Raw genomic sequence first — 26427 nt, 5'->3', positions numbered from 1 at the left:
CTAAATAGATACATATTGCCTAAAGAATCATCAAATATATGGAGACCAAGTCTCTTCTGTGCTGCCCATGGGAACATATTTTTGCCAAGATTGTCAGCCCAGACCACCTTTGAAACTATTCAGAAATTTTCACTAATTAGCAAAATGTGAAAGTTTAATAATGTACACTATTTATATTCCTATATCTACATTTATCTACCTATGTGTGTAAACACAAACATGCACACATAAATATATTGTCCAGATATTAAATAGGTTTCTGGCCTGAGAAAAGGAAATTAGTAACTTTCTCTGAGGCGGTACAGTGGGCTTTCTAAAAGAGAAAGCAAATATGAACAAATATCTTTATGAAATCAGTAGACCAATGGACAGCAGCCTTTTCAAACTTGAGAATGCGGACCACTAAAGTGTTCAACTGGTTCTAAGATTTGTAGGATTTCTCATTGCATTGAAGAGTCCCAAATAAACTCTCATTGCTTCACAAGTCCCAGTCAGAATTCCTGCAGTGGTCCCTAATTTATCTCAAACTAAGATCATCCTGCATTCTGGTATGTACTCAAACTGTTCTATAACCACTGACTTCCAAGGTTATATACATCATGACAAAAAAGAAACTGCTTTCCTGGTATCACATTTTCCCATTTCATGAGTCTTTTTAATTCATTCATGCAACTGATGCCTTGAAAATGCCCCTCAACTACAATAACATAAATTTGTTATTTTCTAAGAAATAATTATGATCTCTGAGATAGCAACAGCCTCTCTGAAAGCAAACAAAAATAATTCTTCACTATCTGCAATCTTCTACTCTCCTTCCAGCAATGAATACAGCGTTAAACAATGGGAAGTCTAATCCTTGCTCTCTGTCAGGTGGTTTGCTCAGTGAGCAAATGTTTACTGAGAAGTTTCTACGTACCAATCATTGATTAGGCACCGGGGATACAGAAGAGAAAAAGACAGGTATCTGTTCTGTCTTCTAAGAGTAAAAAGTAAACAAATAAATTGTTGGTGTTCAATTGCTAAGTTATGTCTGACTCTGCATCGCCATGGTTTGCAGCAGGCCAGGCTCCTCTGTCCTTCACTGTCTCCTGGAGTTGGCTCAAATTCATCTCCGCTGAGATGTTATCTATCCATTTCACCCTCTGCCGCCCCCTTCTCCTCCTGCCCTCAATCTTTCCCAGCATCAGGGTCTTTTCCAATGAGTCGGCTCTTCACATCAGGTGGCCAAAGTATTAGAGCTTCAGCTTCAGCATCAGTCCTTCCAATGAATATTCAGGGCTAATTTCCTTTAGGATGGACTGATTGGATCTTCTTCCAGTCCAAGGGACTCTCAAGAGTCTTCTCCAACACCACAGTTTGAAAGTATCAATTCTTCAGCGCTCAGTTTTCTTGATGGTTCAACTCTCACATCTGTACCTGACTACTGGAAAAATGATAGCTTTGACTATACGCACCTATGTGGGCAAAGTGATGTCTCTGCTTTTTAACACACTGTCTAGGCTTGTCATAGCTTTCCTTGGAATTTTAAAGACTTAAAATTAAGTCTTTTAATTTTATGGCTGCAGTCACTGTCCACGCTAATTTTGGAGCATAAGAAAATAAAGTCCTGTCTGCACTGCTTGGATAGCTCTTTAGTGCTTCACAGACTTCTTACTTCCCAGCTACATCTCTCACCTCTAGTTTCTATATGCCAGGTGGATCTGCCAGTTGTTTATGCTTTCTAGTTGTTAATAGTAACATTATATGTTTTGTTACTATTTCCACCAAATCAGCCATCACTAAACATAAGTTGTTTGAGCAATCTGTTTTCAGGCTCCAAAAGATGTCTAGCCTAGTCAAACTAGATTTTAGCAAACAAATATTTCATTTGATATACTGGTTGTGCCCCTCAGATGATTTTAGCATTAGCATAACACAGGCAATTGTTCTGGGAGCTAGATAGGAAATGAGTACAGATGAACACTGAATCTGTTTTCTAAGAGTCCTAGTATAGCTTCAAGTAGTTATTCTGTATTCAACAAGATATTTCAGGAACCTAAGCAAAGCTAAAAAGTATACACAATCTTTTCATATAGTCTACATACTTCTTAGCAATCAAAACCCACATTTAATCTTAGATTTGGGAAACCTAATGCTGTAAACATTTCGACAAACTAGTCTTCCCTCCTTCAAGTTACATCTGCTCTAACTCCTAGAAAAAGTTATTCTTGAAGAAGGAGTTCAAAAGCCCTTGAAATAAATGACTTTCTAACTCAAGATTTGATAACTACATACCACTCCCTCTCCCTCAGACTCCTCCATCTGCAAAAATGGCCAAACACAACTTTCTGCACTTAAAAATCAACTTTCATGTTTTGTTAAGGTATTCCGTACAACTCTGAATAGTGTCATACTGATTTCAAATACTTATTCTGAATAAATGAAGTTTCAGAATTCTTTCTAAATGCTGTATCACAACGTAATCAAGATCCCTCTGGTCTGATCAAATAATTCCACAAATTCCCTAAAAGAGATTCCCAGAAGTATATGTGTCTGTACACACACATACATGAATATGGATATAAGTGGAAGCATGAGTGCATCCCCAAAGGAAAAAGAGGTTCAAGGAACAATTTGTTCAGTCTCTTCTTTAAAAATCAGAAAAGAAAAGAAAAAAAAAAAAAAAAACTGACAAATTCATGAAGAAGAATAAAGAGTGTAATGAGAAGGCCCATCTGCCTATGACATAATAGCCAAGCATGATTTTTTAGAATCTTTTCCCTTAAACTAATTTAACAAAATGTTCTTAAAACCTAGAAAGTATTGAGATGGGGAGATGGTAGAGGGTGGGAAGGGCATCAATTAGCATATATTTCAGAAGTCAAATATAGTTTATCTTTACTGGTCCTAGCAGAATTTAGCCAATTTTAATTTCTATTATTTCCAAAATCCTAATTAATTTTGAGGAAAGGGAGAAAGAAATAAAAAGATGTGCAAACTTAGAATATATCTATCCTTCTTCTGGCTCATGCAAGATATATTTGCAAAATATCTGTATGCAAAAACAACTTACACATATTACAAACTACATTTTGTGCAAAATATATTTTGCATTAAATATCTACCTGAATAAAGACTTTTCTTTCCAGAGAATAGAAAGATAAAGATTTAGTACAAAAGGACATTGGCTCAGAACAACATACCAGATGAACATAAAAGGTTAATTTTAATAATCAAATTCATAATTCATCTAATCTAGGAAATGCCAAGAATAGTTTAAAGAGATACTCCATTTAACATGAACTAATGCACCAACTGTCAGTAACAGTGAAGATGACTAAATGATTCTGAAATACAATATGCTTGTGTTTAATGACATCAATAGACATGTAGGAAATTTACAATAGATTATTTGCCCAGTTACTGTGATGCTTATAAACCATTACTAGGCTACAAATCTTATTCTACTTTTAGAACTGTCGATGATCCAAGAAAAGGAAAAAAAAAAAGCATAAAACATATTATTCTTTTCTTAGACAGGTACATTTCAGTGAAAATACAATTTTAAGAATGTTATGCTTTTGTTTTTGGCACAGAAAAACATCTCTAAGCATTATTCATATTATTTCTCTCCCCTAAAGTTAACATACTTTAATGCCATATGGGCACAAATTTACTTCTGTTCATTTAAACTTGCAATTAAACTTTATAACATAGAAAACTGCTAAAGTAAAATAATCCCATTCCACTGAAAAGCTTTTTTTTTTTTTCTAAAATAACATGGGTGATGTGCCAAATGGCTGGGGTGGTAGCTCATTATACCTTCAGAAAGAATCCAAGTTTGAGGCTTATCTTGGGTTCTCACACATAGCAGCAAAACCTTGGAGTGCTATCAAGGGTTAGAAAGGGCAGATCAAATGTCTGAATTGAGTGAATCCATTCAGAGGGCACTGGTTCTTTAGTACTCTAATGAGCAATGCATTGATCTACTGATCAAGAAATTTTACTGTAACTTTATTAAATAACAGAGTTTATTATATCTAAAATATTCAAACCATTTCACAGAAAGAAGCCCTTAAGCTGCCCAGAAAATGTTCCTTTTTTAAAAAAATCTATGTCAACTCTTTAAAATCATAAAATTCCATCTAGTGACTAAAAGAAATAACTTGTGAAATTTTGATTTATAGGCAATCAGAAAGCTAATATACTTTCAAAGAAATACACAGCAGGATCTGGCCCAGCATATCATTAATCTTAAATACACATTTATAACATGGTTAGATGAGAAGATTAGGCATCCCCAACTACAGTAGGAAGGCCAAAGGAAGGTATCTACAGCATCAGGCACCAATATTGGGAGGGAAGCAAACCCACACACATAAAGCAACATTTTCCACAGTGTCCTTAGTATCAATAGTAAGTTTAAGGAATCCTTATTCCAAATTGGACAATTTAAACAATGTTGTAAGGGCAGTTAATAATTATACATAAATGCCAACTGCTGGCACCATGACAGAAAAGCCAAAAAATAATCAGTTCAAAAGCAAAATAAATACTTCCTTTTTGAAACTGAAATGCAATCACATATTCAGTTACATTAGTCAATTTGATAAAAAGTATACATAAAAACTTATAGCTAACATTATACTTAATAGTAAAAGACTGAATGCCTTCTCCCTAAGATTGGGAATAAGTCGAAGATTTAAATTTTTAACGCTCTTATTCAACACAGTGCTGGTGATTTTGGCCAGTGCAATGAGACAAGAAAAGGAAATAAAAGACATACAAATCAGAAAGGCAGAAATAAAACTGTTCCTATTAGATGACACAGTTATCTACAGAGAAAATCGCAAAGAACGAGTAAGAAAAAATAAAATCCTACACCAAATAATAAGAGAGGGCAGGACATAATGCAGAATACAAGCTAACTTAAAAAAATCTGTTGTAATTCTATATACAGCAATGAAAACATTAATGTTGAAATTTATAATATAATACCATTTACAAGCACTCGAATGAAACACTCAGCTGTAAAATTAATGAAATGTTTATATGACGTGTATGCTGATAATTACAAAATACTGATTAAAAAAATCAAAGCTATAAAGAAATGCAAGTCATAGTATGTTCATGTAAAACTCAACAAAGATGTCAGTTCTTCACAAATTGATAAGCAGGTTAATCCCATTCCTATCAAAATCTAAGAAAGCTTCTTTTATAGCTATTAAAAGTGAAGTGTTAGTCACTAAGTCATGTCCAACATTGTGACTCCATGGACTATAACCCACCAGGCTCTCGGTCCATGTAATTCTCAAGGCAAGAATACTGGAGTGGGTTGCCATTTCCTTTTCTAGAGGATCTTCCCAATGCAGGGATAGAACCCAAGTCTCACATGTTGCAGGCAGTCTCCTCAACATCTGAGCCATCAGAGAAGCACTTTTATAGATATAGACCAGATTATTTTTAATATACATATGAAAAGGTAAATAAACTAGAAAAAATAAAACAATTTTGAAAAATAAATAATGTGGGAGGTAAGTCTACTTAATTTTAAGACATATTGCCAGGGGCAGTCCTGAGATGGCGGAGGAATAGGACGGGGAAACCACTTTCTCCCCCACAAATTCATCAAAAGAACATTTAAACGCTGAGTAAATTCCACAAAACAACTTCTGAATGCCGGCAGAGGACATCAAGCACCCAGAAAAGCAGCCCATTGTCTTCAAAAGGACAGAGAAGAAATCTATATCCACCCACCAGAACACTGACACAAGCTTCCCTAACCAAAGCTTGACAAGCCACCTGTACAACTCCACCCACAGCGAGGAAACTCCACAATAAAGAGAACTCCACAAACTGCAAGAATACAGAAAGGCCACAACAAACTCAGCAATATAAACAAGATGAAGAGACAGAGGAATACCCAGCAGGTAAAGGAAAAGGATAAATGCCCACCAAATCAAACAAAAGAGGAAGAGACAGGGAATCTACATGATAAAGAATTCCGAATAATGATAGTGAAAATGATCCAAAATCTTGAAATTAAAATGGAATCACAGATAAATAGCCTGGAAACAAGGATTGACAAGATGCAAGAAAGGTTTAACAAGGACCTAGAATAAATAAAAAAGAGTCAATATATAATGAATAATGCAAAAAATGAGATCAAAAACACTCTGGAGGCAACAAATAGTGGAATAACAGAGGCAGAAGATAGGATTAGTGAAGTAGAAGATAGAATGGTAGAAATAAATGAATCAGAGAGGAAAAAAGAAAAACAAATTAAAAGAAATGAGGACAATCTCAGAGACCTCCAGGACAGTGTTAAATGCTCCAACATTCGAATCATAGGAGTCCCAGAAGAAGAAGACAAAAAGAAAGACCATGAGAAAATACTTGAGGAGATAATAGTTGAAAAATTCCTTAAAATGGGGAAGGAAATAATCACCTAAGTCCAAGAGACCCAGAGAGTCCCAAACAGGATAAACCCAAGGCGAAACACCCCAAGACACATATTAATCAAATTAACAAAGATCAAACACAAAGAACAAATATTAAAGGCAGCAAGGGAAAAACAACAAATAACATACAAGGGGATTCCCATAAGGATAACAGCTGATCTTTCAATAGAAACTCTTCAAGCCAGGAGGGAATGGCAAGACATACTTAAAATGATGAAAGAAAATAACCTACAGCCCAGATTATTGTACCCAGCAAGGATCTCATTCAAGTATGAAGGAGAAATCAAAAGCTTTACAGACAAGCAAAAGCTGAGAGAATTCAGCACCACCAAACCAGCTCTGCAACAAACACTAAAGGATATTCTTTAGACAGGAAACACAAAAAAGGTGTATAAACTCAAACCCGAAACAATAAAGTAAATGGCAACAGGATCATACTTATCAATAATTACTTTAAACGTAAATGGGTTGAATGCCCCAACCAAAAGACAAAGACTGGCTGAATGGATACAAAAACAAGACCCCTACATACGTTGTCTACAAGAGACGCACCTGAAAACAGGGGACACATACAGACTGAAAGTGAAGGGCTGGAAAAAGATATTCCATGCAAATAGAGACCAAAAGAAAGCAGGAGGAGCAATACTCATATCAGATAAAATAGACTTTAAAACAAAGGCTGTGAAAAGAGACAAAGAAGGACACTACATAATGATCAAAGGATCAATCCAAGAAGAAGATATAACAATTATAAACATATATGCACCCAACATAGGAGCACTGCACTATGTAAGACAAATGCTAACAAGTATGAAAGGAGAAATTAACAATAACACAATAATAGTGGGAGACTTTAATACCCCACTCACACCTATGGATAGATCAACTAAACAGAAAATTAACAAGGAAACACAAACTTTAAACAATACAATAGACCAATTAGACCTAATTGATATCTATAGGACATTTCATCCCAAAACAATGAATTTCACCTTTTTCTCAAGTGCACACAGAACCGTCTCCAGGATAGATCACATCCTGGGCCATAAATCTAGCCTTGGTAAATTCAAAAAAATAGAAATCATTCCAAGCATCTTTTATGACAACAATGCAGTAAGTTTAGATCTCAATTACAAGAGAAAAACTATTAAAAATTCCAACAGATGGAGGCTAAACAACACGCTGCTGAATAACCAACAAATCACAGAAAAAATCAAAAAAGAAATAAAAATATGCATAGAAATGAATGAAAATGAAAACACAACAACCCCAAACCTGTGGGACACTGTAAAAGCAGTGCTAAGGGGAAAGTTCATAGCAATACAGGCATACCTCAAGAAACAAGAACAAAGTCAAGTAAATAACCTAACTCCTCACCTAAAGCAACTAGAAAAGGAAGAAATGAAGAACCCCAGGGTTAGTAGAAGGAAAGAAATCTTAAAAATTAGGGCAGATATAAATGCAAAAGAAACATAGGAGATCATAGCAAAAATCAACAAAGCCAAAAGCTGGTTCTTTGAAAGGATAAATAAAATTGACAAACCATTAGTCAGACTCATCAAGAAACAAAGGGAGAAAAATCAAATCAATAAAATTAGAGAATGGAGAGATCACAACAGACAACACAGAAATACAAAGGACCATAAGAGACTACTATAAGCAATTATATGACAATAAAATGAACAACGTGGAAGAAATGGACAAATTCTTAGAAAAGTACAACTTTCCAAAACTGAAGCAGGAAGAAATAGAAAATCTTAACAGACCCATCACAAGCACAGAAATTGAAACTGTAATCAGGAATCTTCCAGCAAACAAAAGCCCAGGTCCAGACGGCTTCACAGCTGAATTCTACCAAAAATTTAGAGAAGAGCTAACACCTATCCTACTCAAACTCTTTCAGAAAATTGCAGAGGAAGGTAAACTTCCAGACTCATTCTATGAGGCCACCATCATCCTAATACCAAAACCTGACAAAGATGCCACAAAAAAAAGAAAACTAGAGGCCAAAGTCACTGATGAACATAGATGCAAAAATCCTTAACAAAATTCTAGCAATCAGAATCCAACAACACATTAAAAAGATCATACACCATGACCAAGTGGGCTTTATCCCAGGGATGCAAGGATTCTTCAATATCTGCAAATCAATCAATGTAATATACCACATTGACAAATTGAAAAATAAAAGCCATATGATTATCTCAATAGATGCAGAGAAAGCCTTTGACAAAATTCAACATCCATTTATGATAAAAACTCTACAGAAAGCAGGAATAGAAGGAACATACCTCAACATAATAAAACTATATATGACAAACCCACAGCAAACATTATCCTAAATGGTGAAAAATTGAAAGCATTTCCCCTAAAGTCAGGAACAAGACAAGGGTGCCCACTTTCACCATTACTATTCAACATAGTTTCGGAAGTTTTGGCCACAGCAATCAGAGCAGAAAAAGAAATAAAAGGAATCCAAATTGGAAAAGAACAAGTAAAACTCTCACTGTTTGCAGATGACATGATCCTCTATATAGAAAACCCTAAAGACTCCACCAGAAAATTACTAGAGCTAATCAATGAATATAGTCAATTTGCAGTATATAAAATCAACACACAGAAATCCCTTGCATTCCTATACACTAATAATGAGAAAATAGAGAAATTAAGGAAACAATTCCATTCACCATTGCAATGAAAAGAATAAAATACTTAAGAATATATCTACCTAAACCTCTATAAAGAAAACTATAAAACACTGGTGAAAGAAATCAAAGAGGACACTAATAGATGGAGAAATATACCATGTTCATGGATCAGAAGAATCAATATAGTGAAAATGAGTATACTACCCAAAGCAATCTATAGATTCAATGCAATCCCTATCAAGCTACCAACTGTATTTTTCACAGAGCTAGAACAAATAATTTCACAATTTGTATGGAAATACAAAAAACCTCGAATACCCAAAGCAGTCTTGAGAAAGAAGAATGGAACTGGAGGAATCAACTTGCCTGACTTCAGGCTCTACTACAAAGCCACAGTCATCAAGACAGTATGGTACTGGCACAAAGACAGAAACATAGATCAATGCAACAAAATAGAAAGCCCAGAGATAAATCCACATACCTATGGACACCTTATCTTTAACAAAGGAGGCAAGAATATACAATGGATTAAAGACAATCTCTTTAACAAGTGGTGCTGGGAAACCTGGTCAGCCACTTGAAAAAGGATGAAGCTAGAACACTTTCTAACACCATACACAAAAATAAACACAAAATGGATTAAATATCTAAACGTAAGACCAGATACTATAAAACTCCTAGAGAACATAGGCAAAACACTCTCCGACATACATCACAGCAGGATCCTCTATGACCCACCTCCCAGAATATTGGAAATAAAAGCAAAAATAAACAAATGGGACCTAAGTAAACTTAAAAGCTTCTGCACAACAAAGGAAACTATAAGCAAGGTGAAAAGACAGCCTTCAGAATGGGAGAAAATAATAGCAAATGAAGCAACTGACAAACAACTAATCTCAAAAATATACAAGCAACTCCTGCAGCTCAATTCCAGAAAAATAAACAACCCAATCAAAAGATGGGCCAAAGAACTAAACAGACATTTCTCCAAAGAAGACATACAGATGGCTAACAAACACATGAAAAGATGCTCAACATCACTCATTATCAGAGAAATGCAAATCAAAACCACAATGAGGTACCATTTCACGCCAGTCAGAATGGCTGCAATCCAAAAGTCTATAAGCAATAAATGCTGGAGAGGGTGTGGAGAAAAGGGAACCCTCTTACACTGTTGGTGGGAATGCAAACTAGTACAGCCACTATGGAGAACAGTGTGGAGATTCCTTAAAAAACTGGAAATAGAACTGCCTTATGACCCAACAATCCCACTGCTGGGCATACACATTGAGGAAACCAGCAGGGAAAGAGACACGTGTACCCCAATATTCATCGCAGCACTGTTTATAATAGCCAGGATATGGAAGCAACCTAGATATCCATCAGCAGATGAATGGATAAGCAAGCTGTGGTACATATACACAATGGATTATTACTCAGCCATTAAAAGAATACATTTGAATCAGTTCTAAGGAGGTGGATGAAACTGGAGCCGATTATACAGTCTGAAGTAAGCCAGAAAGAAAAACACCAATACAGTATACTAACGCATATATATGGAATTTAGAAAGATGGTAACGATAACCCTGTAAGCAAGACAGTAAAAGAGACACAGATGTATAGAACAGTCTTTTGGACAACTTGGGAGAGGGAGAGGGTGGGATGATTTGGGAGAACGGCATTGAAACATGTAGAATATCATATATGAAACGAATCGCCAGTCTAGGTTCGATGCATGATACTGGATGCTTGGGGCTGGTGCACTGGGACGACCCAGAGGGATGGTACAGGGAGGGAGGTGGGAGGGGGGTTCAGGATGGGGAACACGTGTATACCTGTGGCAGATTCATGTTGGTGTATGGCAAAACGAATATAATATTGTAAAGTAATTAGCCTCCAATTAAAATAAATATATTTTTTAAAAAAGACATATTGCCATAACAATCTAGACAATGTGGTGTTGGCAGAATAACAGATATATAGAAAAATGGAACAGAAAACTCAGACGTATGCACACATACAACCAAGTGAATTTTGAGAAAGGTGTAAAAACCGTTAAATGGAGAAAAGATAGTCTTTTCAACAAATGGTGGTGAAGCAAATGAATATCCTTATGCAAAAAAAAAAAAAAAAATGAACCTAATTCTCACACATTATACAAAACTTAACTGAAAAGGGATCAAAACTATGAAACATGAAACTTTACAAAACTTATAGAAAAAAATCAAAAGAAAATATTCAGGATCTAGGACTACGCAAAGTTCTTGGACTTCACCCCAAATGCATGATCTATAAAAGAAAAAAGTGAGGAATTGGACTTCATTAGAACTAAAACTTTTACTCTGTGAAAAACTTCAGAGGAATGAAAAGCCAAGCCACTGATGTGAGAATATATAAATGATACCCTTTATTCATTATAGTTATGTTCTATGGATTTTCTTTGAACAATGAATTAGCAAATGTCGAAATACAAGTTCCTGAAAGCCTCTGGTCACAGTTTCATCAACTGATCAACACATAAAGTTGTTTTATGTGTGTTTCTGTTTAAAGTCACCTTATTTAATATATATTGGTTCATTAGCACTGAATTCATTGCCAATAACATTATAACTCAGTCTGAACAAAGCTTATTTAACACACATATTACCTCTAAGGCATATCACAGCACAAAAATGTAATAACCATGGCACTAATCTGTAAGTAGACACTTGTATACAACAGGAGTGTTAAAAACAAGAAGGCAGAGCATCACTTTATTCAATCTCTGATGAAAATGTGTGTTTTCCAGCAGACTCAAAATTTTTGCCACACTGTGCATATCTGCAAATGACTGAAAGAGCACTGCAAGCATTGATTTGTGGACTACAATTTTAGTGTGTAGACATATTCCTAAGTACAAATCCCATAAATAATGAGCACTGACTGTGTTTGCAAGCCATACATCTGGAATAGAACTAATATCCAGGATACATAAACAACTCTCAAAATCTAACAACCCAAGTAGCAAATGGCCAAACGACATTGAAACATTTCACTGGAAAGGATACAGAAATGTCAAATAAGCACATGTAAAGATTTTAAACATCATTAGCCAATCAGTTCAGTTCAGTTCAGTTGCTCAGTCATGTCCAACTCTGCAACCCCATGAATCGCAGCATGCCCGGCCTCCCTGTCCATAACCAACTCCCGGAGTTCACTCAAACTCATGTCCATCGAATCAGTGATGCCATCCAGCTATCTCATCCTCTGTCGTCCCCTTCTCCTCTTGCCCCCAATCCCTCCCAGCATCAGAGTCTTTTCCAGTGAATAAACTCTTCGCATGAGGTGGCCAAAGTACTGGAGTTTCAGCTTTGGCATCAGTCCTTCCAAAGAACACACAGGACTGATCTCCTTTAGAATGGACTGGTTGGATCTCCTTGTGGTCCAAGGGACTCTCAAGAGTTTTCTCCAACACCACAGTTCAAAAGCATCAATTCTTCGGCGCTCAGCCTTCTTCACAGTCCAACTCTCACATCCATACATGACCACTGGAAAAACCATAGCCTTGACTAGATGGACCTTTGTTGGCAAAGTAATGTCTCTGCTTTTCAATATGCTCTCTAGGTTGGTCATAACTTTCCTTGCATGGAGTAAGCATCTTTTAACTTCATGGCTGCAATCACCATCTGCAGTGATTTTGGAGCAAAAAAAAATAAAGTCTGACACTGTTTCCCCATCTATTTCCCATGAAGCGATGGGACCAGATGCCATGATCTTAGTTTTCTGAATGTTGAGCTTTAAGCCAATTTTTTCACTCTCCTCTTTCACCTTCATGAAGAGGCTTTTTAGTTCCTTTTCACTTTCTGCCATAAGGGTGCTATCATCTGCATATATGAGGTTATTGATATTTCTCCCGGCAATCTTGATTCCAGCTTGTGCTTCTTCCAGCCCAGCATTTCTCATGACGTACTCTGCATATAAGTTAAATAAGCAGGGTGACAATATACAGCCTTGACGTACTCCTTTTCCTATTTGGAACCAGTCTGTTGTTCCATGTCCAGTTCTCACTGTTGCTTCCTGACCTGCATATAGGTTTCTCAAGAGGCAGGTCAGGTGGTCTGGTATTCCCATCTCTTTCAGAATTTTCCACAGTTTATTGTGATCCACACAGTCAAAGGCTTTGGCATAGTCAATAAAGCAGAAATAGATGTTTTTCTGGAACTGTCTTGCTTTTTCCATGATCCAGCAGATGTTGGCAATTTGATCTCTGGTTCCTGTGCCTTTTCTAAAACCAGCTTGAACATTTGGAAGTTCCCGGTTCCCGTATTACTAAAGCCTGGCTTGGAGAATTTTGAGCATTACTTTACTAGCATGTGAGATGAGTACAATTGTGTGGTAGTTTGAGCATTCTTTGGCCATTAGGGAAGTGCAAGTTAAAACCACAATGAAATACCATTATAGAGCTATGAGAATATTAAAAAAAAAAAAAAATAGGGACAACATCAAATGCTGATGAGGATGCAAAGAAACTAGGTCATTCACATATTGCTGGTGGGACTGTAAAATGATACTGCCACCCTGAAAAATAGCTTGGCAGATTCTTTAAAAACTAAACATGGCAACTAACCATATGAGCTAGCCATTGCATTTGTGAGCATTTATCTCAGAGAAACAAGCAGTTATGCTGACACAAAAACCTATATACAAAGATTTTTAAGAGTTTTATTCATAATAGTCCCCAAATGGAAACAACCGAGATGCTCATCAACAGGTGGATGGTTAAACAAACTGTGAAACAGCTATTTCATGGAGTAATGCTGAGCAACAGAAAAGAACAAATAAATATTGGTATCAATACATGCAACAACCTGAATGAATCTCCGAAGAATTATGCTGAGTGAAAACAGATGGTCCCAAATGGTTACATAATTACTCTATAGTCCCATTTATATAACAGCAAAATAATGGAATCATAGAATTAGAGAAATGATGAAACAGGGGTTAAGGAAGGGACTGAGGTAGGTGAGAAGCAGGTATAGCTATAAAAAGGCAATATAAGAGATCCTTGTGGTAATGGAAATGCCAATACCTTGGCCTTATCTACATCAATATTCTGGGTGCAATATTGTACTGTCTGTGCACAAGCTGTTTGCACTGGGAGAAAAGGGGTAAAGGTGAATAACAGAAAATCTCCCTGTATTATTTCTTACAACTGCATATGGATCTACAACCATCACAAACAAAAAACCTAATTTAAACAGTGAAATGCAGTTACATTTTCAGCTTTTTTATTGAGTATTTCATACAGTCTCCTTGAGGTATAAATTTCTAAGTTGTGAAAAATATTCTTTATTTTACTTTAAATTAATATATGTTAAAAGAGGAGCATGCATTTTAAAAGGTAAGTAGAAGCATAAATTAAAGTCAAATAGTAAAATATTGAAATAAAATTGCTTACGTAATAAAAACTTGTTTTTAAATTCCCAGAGTAACAACAATAACGAAGTACTTCATTATTGTTTTTTCCTCAACAGAAAATGAGATTTAGCTTTTGAAAACTACAACTAAAATCAAGGCTCTTTGGGTTTAGAGTATAAGTATAGTGTTAATTTACTTTTAAAGAAACAAATGTCACAAATTTGATCCAATTGTAGAAACAGTTATCGTTCTATTTTCTAGCCAATGGTGCCATCTCTAACAAATGGCAAATTCATACCCGTAAGACCCAAACATGATTCTCAAAAACACTTTTCCTTCCAGAAAAATAAATCAAGGGAAAAAAAAGGGGGGGGGGACTAGAGATTTTGATTGCTGACATTATCTTTCGTTGCAACAGATAGCAAAAGGCCATAAAATTTATCAATAAAAAATTAGTTTACCTCCTATTTCTAAATGATGCAGCAACTATATGTTAGTTAGAAAAGATTAAAAGTACAAAAAAAAAAAAAAAAACCCACACAGCAATAACTGCAACATAAATTTATGCGACATAAACCACACCAAGAAACAGTATCTTAGGTACCAAATCTCAAGAACTGTGAAGGGTCTGAGCAAGCTAAGAAATTAGCATACTATTGTTTCAAGGATGCTAGCAGAAGACAAGAGAAGACATGAATCTGAAACAAAGGCCTATATTACTCCTGGCACAGCAAGCAACATGGGCATATTCCTGTCAGTTCTTCTTACACTCAGGTCCCATGGGGATAATGCAATGAGCCCAGGTGATAGCTGCACATATTATTAGAGAGGAACCTTTGGTCAAGAGCCCATTACATTTTTTTTTTTAATTCTCAGATAATTTATTCCAAACTTTCATATAAAGAGTAGTTAGCCCATATTTTACACACAATTTTGATACTGGAGGAAAAAAAGGAGGGGCTACTTTGGTCTTTAGGAAAACATTGAAAAAATAAGAACTGAACTCTTGGTGGGCTTTGTGTCTCCAAGTTGATTTCACATTATATCCTGTACTGTTGCCAGCAGAGGGGAGGTGTCTGCTGCTGATTCGCAGGGTCTGGAACCCCCAAGGCCCACTATTCCATGAGCAAGCAGCAAACATTGTTCCAAACAAGGCAGGCCTGCTTTCCTAGGAAACTGGCTCAAATCAGTAGATAGATGTCTTCCAATCTGGCAAACTGAGCAAGAATGTACAGGCAAGTTCACAGCCTTCCCCAACAACATTTATTCTTTCTTAAGTAACACTGCTTACAACAGACAGAAGACGTCAGAGAAATTTAAATATTAAGTAACTCATCAAATTACTACAAAATATAAAAGTTTCGTACTTTAAATGAAATACATAAAGCCATTAAGTATTAGCCTACATTTACAACACACCAAAGATTCAGCACTTATGTTCACTACAAGCTGTGGCCAGAATGTACAAAGGAGGACACATTTCTGACACCTTTTAATCACCCAGTAAGGTTCTAAATTGAAGAGGAACTCAAAAGCCTCTTGATGAAAGTGAAAGAGGAGAGTGAAAAAGTTGGCTTAAAGCTCAACATTCAGAAAACTAAGATCATGGCATCCGGTCCCATCACTTCATAGGAAATAGATGGGGAAACAGTGGAAACAGTGTCAGACTTTATTTTTGGGGGGCTCCAAAATCCCTGCAGATGGTGATTGCAGCCATGAAATTAAAAGACGCTTACTCCTTGGAAGGAAAGTTATGACCAACCTAGATAGCATGCTGAAAAGCAGAGACAGTACTTTGCCATCAAAGGTCCTTCTAGTCAAGGCTATGGTTTTTCCAGTGGTCATGTATGGATGTGAGAGTTGGACTGTGAAGAAGGCTGAGCGCCGAAGAATTGATGCTTTTGAACTGTGGTGTTGGAGAAGACTCTTGAGAGTCCCTTGGACCACAAGGAGATCCAACCAGTCCATTCTAAAGGAGATCAGCCCTGGGTGTTCATTGGAAGGAATGATGCTAAAGCTGAAACTCCAGTACTTTGGCCACCTCATGCGAAGAGTTGACTCATTGGAAAAGACTCTGCTGCTGGGAGGGATTGGGGGCAGGAGGAGAAGGGGACAACAGAGGATGAGATGATGGCTGGATGGCATCACTGACTCGATGGGCATGAGTTTGAGTGAACTCTGGGAGTTGGTGATGGACAAGGAGGCCTGGCGTGCTCCAATTCATGAGGTCACAAAGAGTTGGACACAACTGAGCGACTGAACTGAATTGAAGGTTCTAAATAACTATAAAGCAACCTAGCTTTAGAAGTCTTGAGATGTGAGTTGAAGAAATGGTAGGAGAAGTGTATGATAAATAACTGGTAATAAAGAGAGTAAAACATTTTTTTAATGGTTTGAGAAAGAAAGCCAAGCAATACAGACCCACAAAAGCTCACATCTCACCAACATCTCAAGTTGTTTGATGCTTCTCATATTTTAATGTACTTATTAATCACCTCAGTATAGTATTAATATATAGATTCTGATTCAGTACATCCAGGATGATGTCTGAGTGGACATTTCTAAAAAACCACAGGATGTTGCCTCTACTGTTCTGAGCAGATACCCTCTGAGTAGCAGGGGTTAGAAGGTTTTTTCACTGTCAAACTGCTGCCTATGAAAAGTCTATGGTGCATTACACTCTAAATTGCTCGAAAGAGAAGATTTTGAGGTTATCTGTCAGTGGGGGAAAAAACATGTTACTCATGTTATATTGCCTTTAACTTGTGGCTAACAATAATTAAAAATTTTATTTTCAAGCACTGTTAAGTCAGCTCACATAATTATGTTCTATATAATAAATCTGTGTGCATTTCTTCACATAAAAATATTTGGAGCATAATGGTCCTCAAGATTATCTTAATGCAGTTCTTAATTATCTTTTGGTATATGATCTATGTATAAAGGTGGTAGTGATTCCAACTTCAATTAACCAATTTAGCTCACAATGTGCTCTTCCTGCTGCTAGTATTAAGAATAAACCTAAATATATAACTCATTTCTTGGCACTTTTTAAAAGGTCTTTTGATAACATTTTAGCAATATGTAGGTTTCTGTACAAGTTCAGAGAATAAACTCATTTTAACAGGGTTGTGAAACTTGCATGTTGAGAATAAACTAATTTGATTTATGGAAAGAAATGTCAGGATCATGTATTAAGTATTATGCATCTCAAAACTAGATTTGTCTCTATAAATCCCTAATCCCAAGTTATAGGACTCTTTCAGAGAATAATGGAAATGCATCCACTCACATCCAAAAAGTTTATCGACCCTCAAATTATTCAGAATATTAATAAAGGATACTATAAGATTCAAGCATTTATATATAAAACAATGTAATATTTACAAATATAACCCAAGAAAAGAATTCATTTAAAAAATAGTTCTCATTAGGTTTTAAAAAATTAACCAATATATCAGTAATACACTAACATTGCCAATATTTTTTTATGTGACCTTGTTACTCAAAATTCCTCAGTATCAGGACAGAAGTCTGGATAGTAAATACCAAGAACTCACCAAGAAAGAAATATATCACTCTGATCTGATCCTCTAATGCAAAATTTTAAATGAGCTAATCCACTGGAGAAAGAAATGGCAACCCACTCCAGTATTCCTGCTGGGAAATTCCATGGACAGAGGAGCCTGGTGGGCTACAGTCTATGGGATCGCAAAAGAGTTGGACAAAATCATTCCACAAATTCTCTCTCTTGATCTAGCTAAAATATAGCACTCAAACTTGAAATACCAGATTTTAAGGTAATCAAGCAAATCTTTCATAGCATATATTTTATTTTCATAGTTATATAAAAATTTTAAAAATACTATATTTTCTCACATTAAATCCACAGCCATCTATTTAAAAGGGTTAAAATCTACATTAACTTACTATAATTTCCCCCATGTGACCTTTACAAATGTTTGGTGGAATTCACCACTAATGCCATCTGGGTCTGTAGTTTTCTCTGAGAAAGGATGTTTAACTATTTCTTTAATAGAATTAAATAAATTAGAATAGTTAAGCAGGAAAAGTTAAAACAATCTATTCAGGTATCTCATTATTCTTTAGTTAGATTTTAGAATTTGTGTTTTCCAAAGACTTTGTCCATTTCATCTAAGTTGTTGAATTTATTGGCACACTTTTTAAAAATATTCTCTTACTATCCTTTTAGTCTGTAAGATATGTAGTGATATCTCCCTTACACCTAAAATTGTCAAATTTTGTCTTCTGGCTAGGAGTTCATCAAATTTTCTGATATCAGCAAACAATCAGATTTAGGTATTTTATTGATTTTTTTTTCCCTTTATGGCTCTTCTGTTTCTACCGATTTTATTTCTGCTTTTATATTTATTATTTCTTTCCTCAACTCACTTCAGACTTTATTTCTCTTCTTTATGTAGTTTCTATTAGGTCATCAATCTTAAACTTTTCTACTTTTTAATATAAGCAGTTAAAGCTATAGGTGCTCCTGTAAGTATTGCTTTAGCTGCACCCCATAAATTTTGACATGCTATATTTCCATTTTCAGTAAATAAAAATATAAAATTTCTCCTTGAAATTTCTTTGACTGCTGAATTATTCAGAATTGTATTGTTCAGTATTAAACAATAAAACTGGGATTTTCCAGATAGCTCTCTATAAGAGGAATGTACTGCGTATAGTCAGAGAACATACTTCTTGAGAACTGAAGGTTTTTAAGTTTGTTGAAATTGATCTTATGGCCAAGAATATGGCTTCTTTTGGTAAATGTTCTGAGTACACATGAAAATACTGTGTATTTGTATGTTGCTGGATGGAGTATTCCAAGAATATCAATTTGATAATGTTACAACCGAACAACAACAACATTAGGTCATTTTGTTGTTGTTCAGTCGTGTCTGACTCTTTGTGACCCCATGGACTGCAGCACTACAGGCTTCCTTGTCCCTCACTATCTCCCGGAGTTTGCTCAAATTCACGTTCATTGAGTCGGTGATGCTATCTAACCATCTCATCCTCTGCTGCCCTCTTCTCCTTTTGCCTTCAATCTTTCCCAGCATCAGGGTCTTTTCCAGTGAATAAGTTCTTCACAACAGGTGGCTAAAGTATTAGAGTTTCAGCTCCAGCATCAGTCCTTCCAATGAACAATCAGGGTTGATTTCCTTTAGGATTGACTGGTTGGATCTCCTTGCAGTACAAGGGAGTCTCAAGAGTCTTCTCCAACACCCACAATTCACAAGTATCAATTCTTCAGCGCTCAGCCTTCTTTATAGTCCAGCTCTCATATCCATACATGACTACTGGAAAAACCAGACCTTTATTGGCAAAATGATGTCTCTGTATTTAATAAGCTCTCTAGGTTTGTCATATATATTTTTATATCTTCACTGATTTTTCTTTTCTTTTTTTAATTTTATTTTTAATATATCTTCACTGATTTTTCATCTACTTGTTTGATGAAACAAGTTCATTTATTGAGAAAGGTGCTAAAATCTTCAGCTATAACTGGATTTATCTACCTGAAGGTCTGTTAGTTTTTGCTCCGGGTATTTTGAAGGCCTGTTATTAGGTGCATAAGTTTTTAGAATTAGTTTATCTTCTTAATGATTAATCCATTTATCATGGTTACATGACCCTCTTCAGCCCTAGTAATATTCCTTGCTCTGGAATCTAATTTCTCTGATATCATTATAGTTCCAGCTTCTATATGATTAATGCTAACGTGATGTATCATTTTTCCATGCTTTTATTTTTATAGCTTGTATATTTATTTAAAGTGGGTTATTACAGATGGCTTATGACTTATTACAGACTTATATGACTAAGCCTTGCTTTTTATCCAATACAACAATCTTTGATCTTTCATTGGGCCTTTTAGATCATTCATATTTAAAATAATTGTTAACACTGTTGAATTTAAATCTGACTTTTTGCTATTTTCTCATATCTTCCGCATTCCCTTTTTGATTTTTTCCAGGCTACTTTTATGTTGATGTTTTTCTTAGTTATATCATTTTATCCCCTTTATTACATTATTGACTAATAATGCTCTTTTATTAATAATATAATAAAGCTTTATGCTCTTTTTTTACAAGGTCAGTCCAGAAATTACTAACACATTTTTAAGGTATGAGATCATACCACTCCAAATATAGTAAAAAAATTGAAAATACTTCCATTTCTCCCTTCCTAGCCTTTGTGCTACTATCATACACTTTATTTGTACATATACTTTATTTTTTTATTTTTTAATTTTATTTTTAAACTTTACAATATTGTGTTAGTTTTGCCAAATATCGAAATGAATCCGCCACAGGTATACATGTGTTCCCCATCCTGAACCCTCCTCCCTCCTCCCTCCCCACACCATCCCTCTGGGTCGTTCCAGTGCACCAGCCCCAAGCATCCAGTACCGTGCATCGAACCTGGACTGGCGACTCGTTTCACACATGATATTATACATGCTTCAATGCCATTCTCCCAATTCCACAATGCATTATAATTATTTCTCCTTAAAAAGTGAATTATCTTTCATCATCAACTTTATCGAGATACAATTCCACACCATAAACTCATCATTTTGAACTGCAGATTCAGTGGTTCTTAGTATATTCCCAGAATTGAATTGCCACTATCTAAATTTAGAACATCCTTGCTGCTACTGCTAAATCACTTTAGTCATGTCTGACTCTGTGCGACCCCACAGACGTCAACCCACCAGGCTCCCCCACCCCTGGGATTCTCCAGGCAAGAATACTGGAGTGGGTTGCCATTATGATCCCCCAAAAGAAACACCTACCCGTTAATTAGCAGTCATTCCTCAATGGTCCCTGCACCTAATCCCTGGCAGTGACTAATCTACTTTATGTTTCTATGTATTTACCTATGGCTTCCCAGGTGGCACAGTGGTAAAGAATCTGCCTGCCAATCCAGGAGTCCTGAGAGATGCAGGTTTGGGTTCAATCCTGAAGGTTTGGGTCAGGAAGATCCCCTGGAGTAAGAAATGGCAACCCGCTCCAGTGCTCTAGCTTGGAAAATTCCATGGACAGGAAAGCCTGGTGGGCTACAGTGCATGGGGTTGCAAAGCACTGGACAAAACTGAGTGCACGTGTGCACACACACATGCACACACACATTACTATTCTGGAAATTCCATACATTGGAATCATTCAATATGAGTTTTCTTGTGACTGGCTTCTTTAACTTGTACAATATTCTAAAGGCTCATCCATATTGCAGCAAGTATCAGTATGTCATTACTTTTAAGTACCAAGTAATATTTCATTATGTGGATATGTCACCTTTTGCTTATCCATTTGTGGACATCTGGGTTACTTCCACTCTTTTTAGCTAGTATAAATAAAGATGTTATGAACATGTGTAGATAAGTTCTTGTGAAATATATACTTTTAATTATCTTAATAACAAATTTAGAATTTGGGGGTCATATAGTAACTTTCGGAGAAGGCAATGTCACCCCATTCCAGTACTCTTGCCTGGAAAACCCCAAGGATGGAGGAGCCTGGTAGGCTGCAGTCCATGGGGTCGCTAAGAGTTGGACACGACTGAGCGACTTCACTTTCACTATTCACTTTCATGCATTGGAGAAGGAAATGGCAACACACTCCACTGTTCTTGCCTGGAGAATCCCAGGGACGGGGGAGCCTGGTGGGCAGCCGTCTATGGGGTCGCAGAGAGTCGGACATGACTGAAGCGACTTAGCAGCATAGTAACTTTATCATCACATGGTTTAACATATTGAAGAACTGCCAGATTATTTTTCAAACTGGCTCACCATTTTACAATCCCACCAACAATGTATGAGGGATCTGATTTCTCCAACGACCTCACCAACGCTTATTTTTCTATTTATTACAAACACATTAGTTGTAATAGTTGTGGAGTGAGATCCCCTAGCTTTGACTTGCATCTCCCTAATGACTAATGACGTTGAGCATCTTTTCATGTGCCTATATTCCATTTGCGTATTTTTTATTCAGAAATGTTTATTCAGATCTTTGGCCCATTTTAACTGTATCAATTATCTTTGAAGGGTATTTTTAAATACAAAAAACATGTATTTACCCACATATTTAATAGCTTTTCCATGATCATCATTCTTTTGTGTAGGTCCAGATTTCTACTTGGTATCATTTTTCCCTTCTGCCAAAAGGACCTCCATTAACATTTCATGGTACTAGTCGTCTTATGTTAATGAATTACTTCAGCTTTTATATATTTGATATTATCAAAGTTCACACTCCACTTTCTTCCAACTTTCATGTTTTCAGATGAGAAATCTGCTGTCATTGCTATATTTAATCCTCTAAATGCAAGGTGTCTTTTTAAAGAATTTATCACTTCAGTTCAATTCAGTTCAGGCGCTCAGTCGTGTCCGACTCTGCGACCCAGTGAATTGGAGCACGCCAGGCCTCCCTGTCCATCACCAACTCCCGGAGTTCACCCGAAGTCACATCCATCGAGTTGGTGATGCCATCCAGCCATCCCATCCTCTGTCGTCCCCTTCTCCTCCTGCCCCCAATCCCTCCCAGCATCAGAGTCTTTTCCAATGAGTCAACTCTTTGAATGCAGTGGCCAAAGTACTGGAGTTTCAGCTTTAGCATCATTCCCTCCAAAGAACACCCAGGACTGATCTCTTTTAGAATGGACTGGTTGGATCTCCTTGCAGTCCAAGGGACTCTCAAGAGTCTTCTCCAACACCACAGTTCAAAAGCATCAATTCTTCGGCACTCAGCTTTCTTCACAGTCCAACTCTCACATCCATACGTGACTACTGGAAAAACCATAGCCTAGACTAGACGGGCCTTTGTTGGCAAAGCAATGTCTCTACTTTTTGGCTTCCTTGGTGGCTCAGAGGTTAAAGTGTCTGCCTCCAATGTGGGAGACCCAGGTTCAATCCCTGGGTCGGAAAGACCCCCTGGAGAAGGAAATGGCAACCCACTCCAGTATTCTTGCCTGGAGAATCCCATGGACAGAGGAGTCTGGTAGGCTACAGTCCACAGGGTCGCAAAGAGTCAGACACGACTGAGTGACTTCACTTCACTTCTCTTCTTCAGGTTGGTCATAACTTTTCTTCCAAGGAGTAAGCGTCTTTTAATTTCATGGCTGCAATCACCATCTGCAGTGATTTTGGAGCCCCAAAAAATTAAGTCTGACACTATTTCCACTGTTTCCCCATCTATTTCCCATGAAGTGATAGGACCAGATGCCATGATCTTTGTTTTCTGAATGTTGAGCTTTAAGTCAACTTTTTCACTCTCCTCTTTCACCTTCATCAAGAGGCTTTTTAGTTCCTCTTCACTTTCTGCCATAAGGGTGGTGTCATCTGCATATCTGAGGTTACTGATATTTCTCCCGGCAATCTTGATTCCAGCTTGTGCTTCTTGCAGCCCAACGTTTCTCATGATGTACTCTGCATAGAAATTAAATAAGCAGGGTGACAATATACAGCCTTGATGTACTCCTTTTCCTATTTGGACTAGTTCTTAGCAATTTTATTATGCTATGTCTCTGTTTGATTTTCTTCATGTTTCCTCTATTTGGGGTTCATTTTGTCTCTTAACATCTACATGCTTTATATTTTTCATAAATTTGGAAAATTTTCAATCATTATTTCTTCAAATATCGTTTTCTGTCACCAAACTTCTCTCATTCTGGGACTCCAATAACAAATATCTGAGGTCTCTTAATATTGTCCCATAGCTCTCATAGCTTTGTTCATTTGTTTTTTTCAGTCTTTTCTTTTTTTGTGTTTTATTTTTAGTAGTTTCTATTCTTATACTTTAAGTGCACTTATCTTTATTTCTGTAGAGTCAAATCTGTTATTAAGCCCACCTGGCATATTTCCATCTCTAAAAGTTCAGTTTGGATCTTCACTTTATTCATTTCTCTATCTTCTTGAACTGTGGAGTATATATAAAATAGTTAATTTACTGTTGTCATCTAATTATATCCTATGTATCACTTTGGATTTGTTCCTATTAATTTTTCTCCTGGTTACAGGTCATACTTTCCTGCTTCTATGTATGTCTTGCAAATTTCACTGGATGCCAGACACTGAATTTTATGTTGGTTGCTAAAATTCACTATATGCCTTAAAATGTTTTGAGGCTTTATTTTGGGGTTGTGGGATGCAGTTAAGTTACTCTGATACAGGTTGGCACTTGTGAGGATGTTTTTAAGCTTTTTTGCAATGGTTCCTGAATGGCCTCTACTCTAATTTGACTCCATCCAGTACTAAGGCAGTACTCTTTTGAAAAATAGCCAATGTCCCATTAATATGGGAGATCGTTTTACCCTGGTGAAACATAAAGTAGGCCAGGCCCAAGGTAAAGCTCCAGAGATGGCTTTCCATGTTCCTTTCCTGTGGCTTATCCTACTTCGCTTTTCAATTGCGTAAAGCATGCATTTCAGTAGATGTAGTAGCTTACTCACATGTGTGCACTGATCAGTACTCAGCCAAAAACTCAAGATTAATGCACTATAGATCTCCAGAGCATTTTTCTTTTTGCTTCTGTGCAGCTCTCTCCTTCCAACATACTGCTGCACAAATGTGAGGAAATCCTAGCCAGGAAAGCCTCCCTAAACTGTGATTTATCAACTCAGTGACACCGTCAGGCTAAGTTTGGGTTTCTTCCCTGTGCTAGCCTGGAGCCCCTTCACAGGCAGTAAGCTGTTGTGCAAGAGTATAATTTTATGTATTTTCTCTGAATTTTAAGACAGAGGAAAAATTCATCAACTGTTATTACATATTTTGGCTGGGCATGGAAGTCCTATACACCTTTAGGACTTTAAACATTCATTTATTTACCAATCTTCTGCCACAAAACTAAGGACTTTGAGTATTATCATGCTTCCTCAAGTTCTGGAATGTTTGTCTTTCTTATAGACGTCATACTCATAATACATCATCTATGAATTCCCCTTTACTTTCTTTAAAGCCATTGAGCACATTTAAAACATTTAAGAAATACTTGCAAAACAATGAGGAAAAATTTACTTGGGTAACTCCCTACACACACACACACACACACACACACACAATCTCTTACCTTATTGCATTCATATCTAGGTTGACAGGAACTTCTTTTACTACTTTTCTTTATCAATATTTCTAAATACTCAACTTCTTCATAAAAACAAGAAATATTTTTCTTCCTTTTCCATTTTCATTGGCTTACATAATTATAATAAAAATCATAACTGGAATAAACAAGTTTGGGAATAAACTCAGCTAGAGGGAAACAGACATTGACCACTAGAGAATGCCCTATGCTAGCCATAATGTTCCGTGTGAATCAGACATTCAATAAATTGGTAAGAAACCACTTGGAAGTTTGTTAATAGTGCTTCTACTATATAACTAAGTTGTATCAGGTAATTTAATACCTAAGAACTACAGGCTTTTATTAAACATTTTAGGAAATAATACATTGATCTAAGGAAGCAAGTCTCATATAAAATGGCAATTACTTAGATGAGTGAGGAACCCAAAATGAAGATTGTGCCAAGGAATCCTACCGCCTTTCCTTGTAACAGTAATCATGTGAAACTTAAAAATACAGGCTCTGAAAGGGGTTGTGAAAAAGATAAAGAAAGCAGCTTGTGTGAAGGGAAGAGGAGCAGACCAGGTGAATGCGGTGGCACAGACAAGTCTCAGCAACATTTATAATGTGGCGAACAACCTAACAGCCGAGTATAGAGGGCAGGGATTTACGCCAGTAAGTCGGTTATTTCCAGGCAAGAAAATGCAGCATGTATTTTCTATATAACTTTAAAATGAAGAATCAGCTGGAGAATCCTTTAACACTCAGTACCTTAAATTGGATTAGACACTACAATCCCTAAATTACCCTTTAATAAACTATAGAATTAATTTACTAAAAACCACTTCAGATAGA

At 36.4% G+C, this 26427-nt stretch overlaps 1 protein-coding gene across 1 annotated transcript in view; it reads right to left on the bottom strand.

Moving 5' to 3' along the window:
* Positions 1 to 26427, bottom strand: part of FAM172A (family with sequence similarity 172 member A) — a 429003-nt gene that overhangs the window by 322170 nt on the left and 80406 nt on the right. The window lies entirely within an intron of this gene.

Source organism: Bos indicus x Bos taurus, chromosome 7, assembly GCF_003369695.1.
Source record: "Bos indicus x Bos taurus breed Angus x Brahman F1 hybrid chromosome 7, Bos_hybrid_MaternalHap_v2.0, whole genome shotgun sequence".
Taxonomy (NCBI): Eukaryota; Metazoa; Chordata; class Mammalia; order Artiodactyla; family Bovidae; genus Bos; species Bos indicus x Bos taurus.
The sequence above is the reverse complement of the archived record's forward strand: the minus strand, read 5'-3'. Positions and strand labels throughout refer to the sequence as shown.